This window comes from Leuciscus leuciscus (genome assembly GCF_965113295.1).
Source record: "Leuciscus leuciscus genome assembly, chromosome: 8".
In the NCBI taxonomy this organism is placed as follows: domain Eukaryota; kingdom Metazoa; phylum Chordata; class Actinopteri; order Cypriniformes; family Leuciscidae; genus Leuciscus; species Leuciscus leuciscus.
Window position 1 is genome coordinate 22,465,413 of NC_138732.1, and position 13,380 is coordinate 22,478,792.

The window sequence follows — 13,380 nt, forward strand, 5'->3', positions numbered from 1 at the left end:
GCGTATCGGTATATCCCCATCAAAAGGAACATTGATTTGTGTTCTGCGCATGTTCTATTCGCAAGGAATCTTGGTCTTTTGAGTAGAGACGGCGCATACAAAAACCCGCGTGCAGTATACCGGAAGTAAACAAGAAGTATAGGTAAACATGGCGAGACGCAGCACAGCACCACACTTTTGGAGCGAGGAGGAAAGCGCAAACAAAGGTGATCGCTATCTGCCCCGAACTATTCATTGCCCGCGTGCTGCTGCTGTTGTTGTTGCCTTTGGATACAGGAAGAAGAATCGGAAATGACGCACATTGCGTCTTAACGTTGTCCGTACGTCCAGACGCTAACCGTGTGTCGCCGTTTACATCGGGATATTGCCAATTGATTACAAATTCCATGTATACAGGAGTAACTCTCTCTACTCACGCATGTAAACGGGTTATTCCGAATGTTTCAGAAACCCAAATAGTGACCTTAACCCGACCATAACCCGATATTTGACAGCATGTAAACGTAGTCAATGACACTCAAAACTGTCCTGCTACTATAGCAAACATTACAACAACAGCATATCTTGGTTCTGTGAAACAACAAAACCAATGTTACTCGCATATGGAGCAGAAACAACACAACCAAGGCATCCTTTTTCAGGCACTGGAAATATTTTCTGAAATTAATACGGGTCCTAAAGCTCTTGCCTGAATCCTTCTTTTTCCAGTGATATTCTTCTGAACTTTTTTTTCTTTTGTAATGTCTCTCAGCCATCTCTCTTTCTACAGTCTTTCTTCAAATCTCCCTCTTGCTCACTCTCTCCTCCCCCATCATGAGTGAATACGCCCCCTTCTGCTGATTGGCTACAAGTGTGTTGCGGTGCTCGGTCTGATCCACTTTCAACAGCGTTTCTCAGAAATTGCTTACTGCACATTTCAGGCAACTTACTATACCCAAAGACTATCACTATAGAAAGACGGTTCACTCCTATTACTTTGTGAAAAACTGCAATATGGCAGAATGCGTCCCGCCTTATAAGTAAAAGAGCCAATCGTTGATTAGTAAAGTCATTGCATCACTGCAGCTGCCGTTAGAAGCTCCAGTTCCCATAGAAACCTGAGACTCTTGCTTAGACTGCACATGCACATTGGCTGGTCTAGCTTGAAAAATACACGTTTTTAACACTATTTGAGCATAAGAAACAACATTTATGGGACAGTTCATGTCCGATTTTGTTGCTGATTTGAAATGTTATTTAATTGTGAGTTCAGGAAGCAGTTTTTGTAGATTTCAGGATTCCCCCTTTCAAATCGATAGGACTTGGCCAGAGGCGTTGCAAATATGGCAGCCGAGTGAACAGACTTTACTTGAAAGGGACTTTGCTATAGCTAGCTAACATAGGTTGTAGAAATTGTAAAACTGACTTGTGTTGGAAAATCAAAAAATAATTAATATTTTGCACTGCATGTATAGTGTGCATTTGAATTCATAGCTTTCATGAAATTACATGAAATATATATCTTGAAATATAAGAAAATAATACTTTTAATTTTAATTTTACTAAGCAAGGATGTATTGATCAAAAGTGACAGTAAAGACATTTATAACGTTACAAAAGATTTCAATTTCAATTAAAGCTGTTCTTTTTTAACTTCATACAAAATCCTGAAAAAAATGTATCACTGTTTCGACAAAAATAAAAAATAAAAAACTGTTTTCAACATTGATAATATTAATATATATATATACATATATATATATATATTTTTTTTTTTAGCAGCAAATCAGCATATTAGAATGATTTCTGAAGGATCATGTGACACTGAAGACTGGAATAATGATGCTGAAAATAAAATTTGCCATCGCAGGAATAATAATAATAATAAAAAAAAAATTATAGTATTATCAAACAATATTACTGTTTTTACTGTTTGATCAAATAAATTCTTTGTGAGCATAAAAAGACCTTCAACAACATTAACAAAATCTTACCCACCCCAAAACTTTGTATGATAGTGTATTCACACAAGAAAATAATACAATTTATAATTGTATAGTTTCCAGAAATAACATAGCCTACTTAACATAGCAATCATTAAATTAAAAATATACATTTACTTATCTGACATATCAAATATGTTGCTAAAATAAAACATGTTGGCAGGGCAAGTGAAATTTGGCCGCACTGGGCAACCAAAAGAAACCTTCTTACAGTCCCATGTGAAAAATGGCCCAATTTTCTTGAATTCACCCTATCCAGATAAAGGCTGAGACACTGTAAGGAGGCTGTCTGTAAGGAAACTAGTGACTGAGACAAAGTACAATAATAAAAGTCTGGCCCCAATGGCATCTGATCCACACACATAAGAGCTCTACATTGCATGGCGTTGGCTGGCCAATGGATAATTAAGGGTCATCTGCTGTCCGGGACCTGTTCTTTTGGTCCACTATTTTGGTCATTACACAAACACAGGGTCTAGACAACCCCACCCCGCTGACTGGCATTCTATTGCTCCCAACAAACAAAACAACTAAAACAATAGAATTGAATTTAAACTTTCCCATTGAGATGATTACAAGTTTCAACATCTGTGCCACTTTTCTCCTAATAGTTAAAAAATGATGTGTGAGTCTAGTGTATCCTATCCAGCATTGCATGTAAATGACTTGATCCCAGCAATTATTAAAATGGAATATGTCTGGTTCAAACTTTCTATGATATTCAAGTAAGAAGTGAAGTCAAACACTGTATGTTTGTTTTATGTGAAGGGAGAGGTGTGTTCGCCATTGACTGAAAGACAAACAAATTAAAACCTTTTGAATGCCACTGGCTATGCGGTTGTTTGAGTGAACAATGAAGCAAACGTTAGCAATGGATCTAGTGGCTGATTCACAAAGATTACTATAGAAAAAGATGACCAGTCCCTGAAGGAATTTGTTGGGGTTGTCTCATGACCCGTCTTGACCTCGTACTGTAATTTTTTTCCCACAGCAACCATTAGGGATTCATAAAATGCTTTTATGTTTGCTGAGGCAGACTGACATTATGTTTTGATGCTGAGAGACATGCAAATCTTTCTGGTTTGGCGAATGTCTCGACATCCATCTCAGTGACACTAATGTGCATTGAGGCTAATGAGCTTATAGCAGTGTTAATTATTTCAGCAGGAGAAAAATGGCAATTTGCAATGTCTTCTGTGTCTTGAATAACAGTTTACACTGCGCCACATCCTTTAAAGTGAGATAAACTGCCACCATACAGAGGACTGAACAATTTATGATGATGTCCTGTCTGTGTCTCGAAAGAAAAATGGAAATTGAATGAAGTCACAGACAGGATGCCACTTTTATGAGGTAGCAGTATTAATAAATAGCATACAAATTAGGCTACTTTTCATTATCCGAAAGGATGAAAGTTTTCATATAAATATTTTGTATTTTTATGTTAAATACTATTACACTAATATTGTACACATTTACTATTAACAAAAATTGAGATTTTTTTTTTTACGTTTGACATCAAAGCAGTCCATATGTAAAGTACATGAATCCATTATATAAAATAATGATAAGGTTATTAAAATGTTCTTTGCAACACCTTCAGAGTTCAGCAACTTATCAACAACCATGTTCACAAGTTGGCTATAATATTTGGAGATTCAAATTCTTTTGATACAGATGCTTCAGATCATTTTGTTGCTTTTAAGGTTCCTCAAAGCTCTTTTTAAAGAACTAGAAAATAAAACGTTTTTTCTTTTCTTTTCTTGAATTTAAAAAGGTTCTTCAGTAGTATCAGGCTATTAAACCCTATTTGGTTCTGAATTAAACTAAGATTGCATGATATATCGGCCAATCGGTATTCATTTTTAATGTTTTAATGAATTTTGTGCAATATATTAAAGCCGATAAATAATGGATTATTTCCTTCAGTGTCTGAGACACTTCAGATGTGCACTGTTCACCATGATGTTTCTGAATTGCTTGAAATATGATTGGAATCACTTCAAAAAGGAAGTTAAGAGCAACATGCAAGTCTGCCATATACATAAAATTATAATGAGAACGTCATTATAATTCTGTGTTTGGGACATGGCTTTTAATGGTGAGACTTTCATTTTTGTAATCAGGTTCTAAAAAATTATATAAATATTATTAGATTTATCGGCCAATATACTAATTATAAGCTTTCAATAATAAATAATTATCAGTTGTCAGTATCTGTATGTGTATTAAATAGCACTTTATAAAATATATTATGATTTGAATCCACCAAAAAGTGGAATGAAAGTCACATCAGAATGAGTTTATATGCCATGAGGGGCTTAATTCCCAAACATATGGATCTTGGCCAGCACTGGGCATTTGAGATGAAAGCACAACTTCACCTCATCTTGACTCTGGCTCAAAACAAAATTAGTCATACCTATTTCAACAGTGCTGCATTATTTGAAGGCTCTCCTAGAAAAAGCTGTGTGCATTATGAGACGGCCTGCCATGCAGCCAGCTCCATTGAGTCATCATTCAGTGAGAGCTCAATATACAGAGTGAAAACAGAAGGAGAGTTTAAATCAGCACACTAAGTATAACCGAAAACCACAATGCGAACCGTAAATCAGTGTGAGATCGCATGCTGGATGTGCTAAAAAGTTTATCGAGAGGAAGATGAGGCTAGAGCAAAAGATATGAGTCATTCACATAGATGGTAAATGTGCAAGTAACTGCAATCATCATCACAACATGCCATCTTGTCAAATCACCAAGCGACCTCGCCTCATTGATACAGTAAACTAGAAATGCTTATTATAACACATTTTTAATCAACCTTCAGGCCTCATTTATATAAGTGCTGGCATGAACACAGGACACCCTAATTGAATATTAGACCCCTGACGAGAAGCTAACAACATTAATGGACCCCCTTCCTAATCTCCACTAGAATCCTGGCATCATGGAATCATATCTGAGACATATCTCAATATTTTCTGTAGATATATCCTCCAGCTCTTCACAAACCTTTCTCGGGCTGCCTTGCCTGAGATAAGAATAGTACATAGCCTCAAGAAATACATTTGGCACAGCAGGTCAGCCATGGAAAATTACCTTCTGTGCTTTTTAATATTGAGAAACTTTTCTTCCTTTTGGAGCTGCAAAAACACCAGTGGTAGAGAAGGAAATAAAGGTCTTAGAGGATGGCATGAGAGTTGATTTTTCCATAAATATACAAGACAATATAAAAGTAGGCTTTTGGCTAGTGAAGCCTTTATATGGTAACGGATTTTCTCATGTGTCACGTAACGTTAGGGTGGTCTAAATTGGATGTTTGTTGCCAGTTTAAGAATGCCCTACAATACTGGCAGGAAGTTGAGACTACTCAGCATAAACTGAAGAAAAGCTGAAATAACACTGAAGCCCTTTTCAAATGCAGTTCTGGCCACCTTTTAACTGCATCTTAGACTGCCAACATGATACCTTCTATTCTAAAAGTGTCACTTCCTCAATAACAAACATATCATATGAGCAACTCTTATTATCATCATCACAAAACTAATTATATTCTTCCTAAATAGCTTTAAGGACTGGTTCCAAGTGGTGCATCTGAAAAGCTGCACTGTAAACCATTATGCCTGAAATGCATCTAACCACATGAATGTCATATCAGTGCTGACAGCACAGCCGGTGACACAAGTGTCAGTCCCCTGTGGATATACAATAAGCTCAGTGTTACTATGGGGATGACAGTACTTTTATGAAGAAATAGCACCAAAATAACCCTGCAGTGCACAACAACGCATTGTAACCTATATTATATTCAGATGTGGTATGAGATGAAACCAACTGGCTACAAACAAATACACCACATGAACTGCTCTGAATGAAAAAGACACATTTTCAACATGGGGGCGTGAAATATGCTTCCTCATTGCTAAGGGCAGGTACACCTCCACACAGTTCTGATATTTCTGCCACGGGAACAAAGCATGTCAATTTAGTTTAAGATACTGACAAACACACACCACACTGAACTTGTCCAAGATATAAAAGAATAGTAGAGCCAAAAATGAAAAATCTTGTCATCATTTACTGTACATTTACTGTGAAAAACAAGAACAATTAAAAAATCTGCCACTCTTTTGCAAGCTAACCACTCTATGTACTAGCTTAGCATAACGCTAGTTGATTGGCATGATACCTTAGATTATAGGCAAATGTGCAGTTATACATTTTTAAGTGTATTATCCACCGGTTTCACAGACCAGGCTTAAACCTAGACCCTGACTAAAATGCATGTCTGAGCTGTTTTAACTGAAATAAACAGGCACTGAGAAATCTTAAAATATGTCTTTGCTATTGTTTTGTCTCAAGATGCAGACCAGTAATGTTTTTTTTTTTGTTTTTTTTTGAAGCACGTTTATAAGCTACTTAAATGTACTAAATTAACTAAGGCCTAATCCTAGCTTAATCTAAGCCCTTTCTGTGAAACCAGGCCTATATGTTTTTGTTTGACCAGGCATTACAAACAGCTAACCCCCATGCGGTCCTTTGGTTGAAAACAACTTAACAGGCAGACCGAATTTTTCATGATACCAGTTCAGTGGGTGTATTCAAAATCACCCCCTACACCCTTATAAAGTGCACCTTTGGACAGGACAGCCATTTGTAGTGGAGTCCGAAACCAAAGTGGACATTTTCGAGTGCACTCATTCAATCTCCACCTCAATAACAAGTGTACAATCAGGCGAATAACAACTTAAATTTACTCCTGTTGGAAGACTTGGAAATAATATGGACCACTTTTTATAATTAATCTCTAGTTTGCTATTTGAAGCATTATAATTTCAGCAACCTGTCACTATCAATCGAATATTCCATTTATTCTATGAGGGTTAAAAAATGATGACAGGATTTCTCTGGGTGAACTATTCATTTAAAGGAATAATTCTCCCCAAAAATTCTGTCATTATTTACTCACCCTCAAGTTGTTCCGAACTTCTATGAATTTCTTTCTTCTGCTGAACACAAAAGAAGATATTTTGAAGAAAATAATCAAACAGATGTGGGGCACCATTGACTTCCATAGTATATGGGAGAGAGAGAGAGAGAGAAAAAATACTATGGAAGTCAATGGTGCCCACAACTGTTTGGTTACAAACATTCTTCAAAATATCTTCTTTTGAGTTCAGCAAAATAAAGAAATTCATACAGGTTTGGAACAACTTGAGGGTGAGCGTGAGTATGAAGACAGAATTTTCATTTTTGGGTGAACTGTCCTTTTACAAACAGTTTATAGCCATAATAAACGCAAGCACCTCGCCTTGGTGAATGGCATTTCTGTGCTTTCTATCTTGTGTTTCGTAATACAAACATTACACGAGGATACTGAAAAATGGAAAAACAAAAACTCAAGAGGAGACGAGACAGAGGCAGAAATGGGATCCTTGTTCTTGCAGGTTATCCAGAAGCTTTCATCACCGCAGAAGTCACATGTAGGCAACCTGCTGTTTTTCATTTAGTATAGTGTAGCTATAGAAAAACACAGAATTCTAGAGCAAATACAAATAATGTATAGCATTAAACGGAAAAAAAATATTTGTTCTATAGGCATGTCGATATAGTGTTGAATTCAGAGTAAACAGTAAAAATAAGTGTTGTTGTTTAATGGACAATAAACGGTCTGTTACGTTTTAATTGTCATAAAACTTATAAAACGGTAGAAAACCATGTGCTTACCTTGATTTGTAGTAACAGTCTTTTCCTACGTTTGGGTTTCTTGTTGCAAGAGTAAACAGCAGCGTTGGTATTACACAGATAATGCTGAGTGTGTTTGTTGCGATTGAGATGCGCGCAGAAGTTTATGGAAATCAGTCGCCAGATTCCCAATCCTCAAGTGCATTTTCCTTTGCCTTGAACAAAGCAATAAACACAATCGCAATTACGCAAAAACGCAAATACAGTCAGCCGTGTGTTGACAGCTTCCTTACAGTAACAATCAAGTCTAAACGACGCGCTTGACGCTACACCTCCTATTCCACGGGCTCCACACACAACTACTCCCCACGGACACGTGATCATCCCACGGGAATAGCTCTCATCCCTCCCTCAACGGTCGCAAGCTAGGATCGGTTACACCGGCATCGCTTCGGCAGGACACGTCCTTGAGTTCGGCTCCGTCGTTTCAGTTGCGTCCTTCTTGATGGCATGCACATAATGTATTGAACAACATTTGACAAGCATTGACATTGAAATCAGTTTGAGCTGACTGCATACAGATATCGATCTATGTAAACTGAGATGCATAGGCTACATTCAGCCTGATAATTATGGGGGTTTGGACGGGTATCCCTTTCAAGTTATGTTACCGAAAAGTTTGATTACAAGTTAGTCAAAGCACGCATTTTAACCTGCTAAATAAGAATAAGAATAATACAAAAAGATGATAAGGGTTGGCTGTTCATTCTTTTGTTAATTTCAGGGTGGAAACAATAGTCGCTATCGCTTCATTATTGATTTAAATATCACAAATATATTAATAAACTTCTGGATTGTGTAAAATGAACAGAATGCATCCCAAAAATTCGCAATAGAAATCCCTTTAACCCTTTGGAAAGTCAGTGTATTATTTAAATTCCTTGACTTTACACCCTTATATAAATTCACCCTGGTAACCATACTTTTTAATAGTGTCAGTAATAACATTAGCCTAGTTATTAGTTGTAATGGTTTGTCCATATTCATAAGCGGGATATTCTTGTAAATTGTAAGATTAAGTGGACAGATATGAGTCTAGTCAAGTCTCACATAAAATAATTTAATCTGAAATCAATATTTAATTGATTCAAGACTGTCCCAAGGACCTTGTCGGGTTCATTTAGCAATGATGAGCAGCTGACTGTGTACAGTTTTATCCCTTACACTTAAAACAAATATATTTTCATGATTTATTACAACTTTTTTTTCTTTTGTCAATTCAACTTAGATAATTAATGTGGTTCAGATAACATGATATTTAGATTTTCTGTTGATTAAACCAATTTCCTTCATTGTACTAACTCACATTTTTTATTTCAATTACCTACAACTTTTAAGGCAACCAGGTAACTTACTTTTTAAACTAAACCAATAATATATATATTTTTTTACAGTTTAAGACCACTGTCAAAATTGTGACGTAAAACCACTTTGTGGCAGGGAACTCTAAATTAGTCCAAGAAGCTGCAGAAAATGATATATATATTGTTTTTGTATATGGAATATCTAGCTTTGGTCTTGTCTCCTAACCTTCTCTATACAGACTGTGAGTTGCGAGGGCTGAAAAACTCAAGTAACATTCTGGCGCTTGAGCACACTGGGCCTCCTCCACACGTGGATTTCCAAGTGGAAAATCTTTCCTTGGAACACAGGTTTCTGCCAGAGTTCAGTGAGTATTCATCATTACATAACAAGAAGAGAAATATTGCACATGTTAGGCTGTAATGTGAACTGCTATTGTCTGAGGTCAAACAAATAGTGAAGTGAAAATATACAAGTGAAATATACACAGTATAGTGACAAAACTTCCATTCAAAGATGCAATATTTGTGGAGCCTGAGATTTTCTCTTGGTACATTTTAATGATGACAGAGTGAGAGCAGAACATGGAATTGCAATTACCACAGTATGACTATCCCTGACTAATAGGGGTTAATTCTCTGTAAACCCCTTCACGACAGGGATGCTTTGATGTTTTACTTCTTTCTGCACAACATTATTCCTTTTCCATATCTCTGAACATTCATTCACACTTGCTGTGTCTTACATCAGCATTTTTATTTAAATGTTCTTATAATTCCCCTCTTACTGCACACGTTTTAAGTGCCCTGCTGCAAACAGCTGACGTGAAAACAAAAATGACATTGTGCCAGAGAAGGGTTTGGACAACAAACAAAATGAGATCCCTTAAGGGAGCCTGCTTTTGAGAAGAAATCTCAATTCATTCAGTTGCTCGGGACCCTCATGGAGAGCAGCTGTGGGAAGCGGATGGATCTTTGTAGTGCTGTCATGACTCGCCTCCAAGTTCTCATGCCGTTTTAGTAATGAATTCTTCAGAAGCCATTTTCTCCCTGAGCTCGAGGACACATTTCAACATTTGGTTAGTTTGAACAGTCTAATATGATCCAATAGTTCTTTGCTAAAATATTTATACTCGGTTTAAATGAGAGCCCATTTACAGAACTAAGTGAGGGGCCCTTTTCCCCGTTTCATTTCGATTTGTGCCCAAGCTCTCGTGCTAAACTCCTTTAAAACACATTATTAAATCTTAAACCTTTATTTGCGCTTCCACATCCTGGTATTCCACATCCACATCCTGCAAAGAATGTCAGGAGTAGTTGTAGTATGCATAAACAAGAGCTTTGCGGTTGTGTTGTACTGAAGGACACTCAAGGCAAAGCCTGGATATTGGATGTAGCATCCTGTTCTGATTGCTTATGTTGAATTTTAAACAGGTATCCCATGAGCCACAAACCCTCGAAACACGATAAAATCGCACTGTTTCATGGCAACTGCATCTGCAAATGACTACTGTGGGTGCACTGCTTACTACCTAGCATTATAATGTAGTGTTATGGCCCCTACTATGGAAATAGCCACGGTTAGTATAATTGCCAGTTGGACTCTTTACGATAAAAGCCTTTATTCCAGATGAGCCAATGGAGTGGCGTTTTCCCTGGGAGCTCATTATCATTGAGCTGTTGACAGTAAAAGCCTGACAAATATCAAGCATCACAATTGTTTCCCTTTCCGGCAAGGACAGAAACTTTTTAAGGAGACACACAAGAGTCTGAGGGAGCTGTGTAAAAAAACTAATGATCCATTTATCTGACTATGCGCCCTTGTGTTGATGCTTAAGTACATGAAAACACATTTATCTGTGTCACACGGTAAACACCATTTTAGATTGATTGTAAACCTCTGACAGCAACTGCATGATAAAATTGCCATTTCTTTGTTCCTCCTCGTCATCACGAATTGGCCAGCAGAGTGAATTTAGTATAAGTGAACTCCATATCAAATATTTAATTAAATTTATTTTTTTTTATCCCCTAAAAGCAGATAAAAGTAATCTCAGATAAGTCTGGGGTTGATGTAATACTCTGGTGAGTTGGACCTCTAGGCCATACGCCTTGCTGGTTTACTCAAGCAATCCTATAAATCTTTCTACCTCCATGGTCCTAAGCAAAAATACAACAGACTGATCCTAGCTGAACAAAGGCTTGGATTTTAAATCCCACAAAACTCATAGTCGAGGCTTTTTTTTTTTTTTTTCAGGGTTTTCGACTATATCACAATCCTAGATTGTAAGCTACTTAAGGGCCTCTGAACTGTAGGACTGGAAAAAGATTATTTCAGCAAATGCTCTTTATTTATAATTGTGCCATGCAAGTTTCTCTTTTATGCAATGCTCCCTCTAATCCCTTCTGTTTGGAATTGGAAATTACATATTTCGATATTGAAAAGGAAATGATCTCTTTGACATATTTTCAGATGAGTGGAGTAAGATAAGATCGCATAGTATCTGATGAATCACGCTTCTCATAGCGTGAATCATTAAAGGTTTATAAATAGTTCATTGGATAATGGGGGACTCAGGCAGGTTCTGAGCAATAATTGATGAGACACAGTACAGATGGGCCACGCTGCCTAATTAAGTTCTGTAACTGATAACCTTGTTCTTTATTAATGGCCCAAAAACTTTTTAGAGCATAGGCAAACTTAAGACCACTTAAACAATTAGAAACTGTGGTCACATTAGATGACATGATGTATGCAAATGTGACTCTGGGTACTCAAAAAGGGATTTTAATCGTTTCCCCAGAGTTCACCTTTGCAAGTCCAACTTCTACTTTTTTTATTTTGCTCACATTTAAACCTGTCTGGCCTCCGGAAAAAGTCGTCAGGAAAAAAATGGTTTCCACCTGGGCTTTAATTTTTTTGATCATAGAGCAATGAAAAATGTTCTCTCATCTCATCATCAAAGAGCCCAGAGCTCAGTTTCAATATAACCTCCAGAGACCAGAAGTTGATTATTGCTTTTTGAATTTTGCTAATTAAAAAGTGAGAGCAGCACATTTTGTATTGCTAAAGTAAGCAGATTTTGTATAGCGTCCACAGAGCAGAATATTGGATATTTGACATCCCAGATGAGGCAATTTAGAAAGATTCTTGGTTTCACTTTATTTTGATGGTCACGCCAACACATTCTGTCACATCCTACTTGTCTACTAAGTCTTATTAGAGTGTCAGTTGACTATTAGTAGACTGTTGTGGGTAGGGTTAGAATAAGTTGACATGTAGTTTTAAAGTTACTTATAGTGAGAATGTCTGTTCGGGGAGCATCACAATAAAGAGTAGATATTAAGCAGACAGTCTATTAATACTCTAATGAGAGTCAGTTGACATGTAGTTTGCAAAGTTACTTAGAGTCAACAGAATGTTCAAAAGGGACCATCAAAATAAAGTGTAACCAGATAATTTTGGGGAAATATAGCATTATCTTACTTTTAAAATCATACCTGGAGATCGTTCAACGTTATTAATCATATTAGGTCCAAATTAGCGATTTACATAAATCATTGCAATATATGCCGTGTTGGAGGATGGCAGATTCATTCTCTTTGAACTTAAAAAAGTAGGAAACAAATATTCAAGAGCTTCTTGCTGTATTACTACTTCCAAGGAAATGCATCCTCTTTAACTTGACCCCCAGACAAGTTTGAGGCTCAAAGCACAAACGCTGAGCTCGGCATCCATAACCTTTCTCACATACTGCAAAAGCTGGTTGTTTTGAACCAGATTTGGGGTCTTCTCTCAGCCATGCATCTGCTGATATTGGAAATGGCCCCCTCCAGCTATCATTATCCACATCCATGCACGGCACATGACACTGTCAGCCTCTGCAATTCAGATTGGGTGCATTCATTGGTTGCCAAGTTTGTGAGATTCATGCAGTTATGAGCCTGCTGCTGAATTGCTTATCACACTGGGAAATCTGTCTTTTGAAATATGAAGCGTGCAAAGCGCTAGATGGGAGCATAATTTCATTACAACAAAATGGAAATGTATGATGCAAACTTTTGTTTCTGTTTGAGAAAACCCTGTGGAATCCATTTTCAAGCATGTATGCTGAAAATACAATTGTTTCTAAGCATCAGTTTACTTCTTATACTGATGATAGTGTGCGTATTTGTTTGAGAATGTGGAAAACATTCAGTCTGACTGACTGACAGTATAACTAAGCAGCTGCTGTCTGTCTTGGCCAGGAGGCAGAATAGAAATTGCAGGAAAGGTCACTGATTATCTGGCCAGGTCTAGTGTCACATTTTAGAAATCCAACTGAGCTCTGTTCTAACAGCATGCAGTCCTG

General features: G+C 37.1%; 1 protein-coding gene and 1 long non-coding RNA gene across 2 annotated transcripts in view; one reads left to right on the forward strand and one right to left on the reverse strand.

Annotated features, from left to right (window-relative positions):
- mid2 (midline 2) overlaps nucleotides 1–8,000 on the reverse strand; it is a 154,699-nt gene extending 146,699 nt beyond the window's left edge. Inside the window, exon 1 of the mRNA XM_082177273.1 lies at nucleotides 7,710–8,000. The gene's annotated coding sequence lies outside the window, so the exon portion shown is untranslated. The remainder of the gene's footprint in view (nucleotides 1–7,709) is intronic.
- LOC309504277 overlaps nucleotides 1–13,380 on the forward strand; it is a 503,575-nt gene that overhangs the window by 219,147 nt on the left and 271,048 nt on the right. The window lies entirely within an intron of this gene.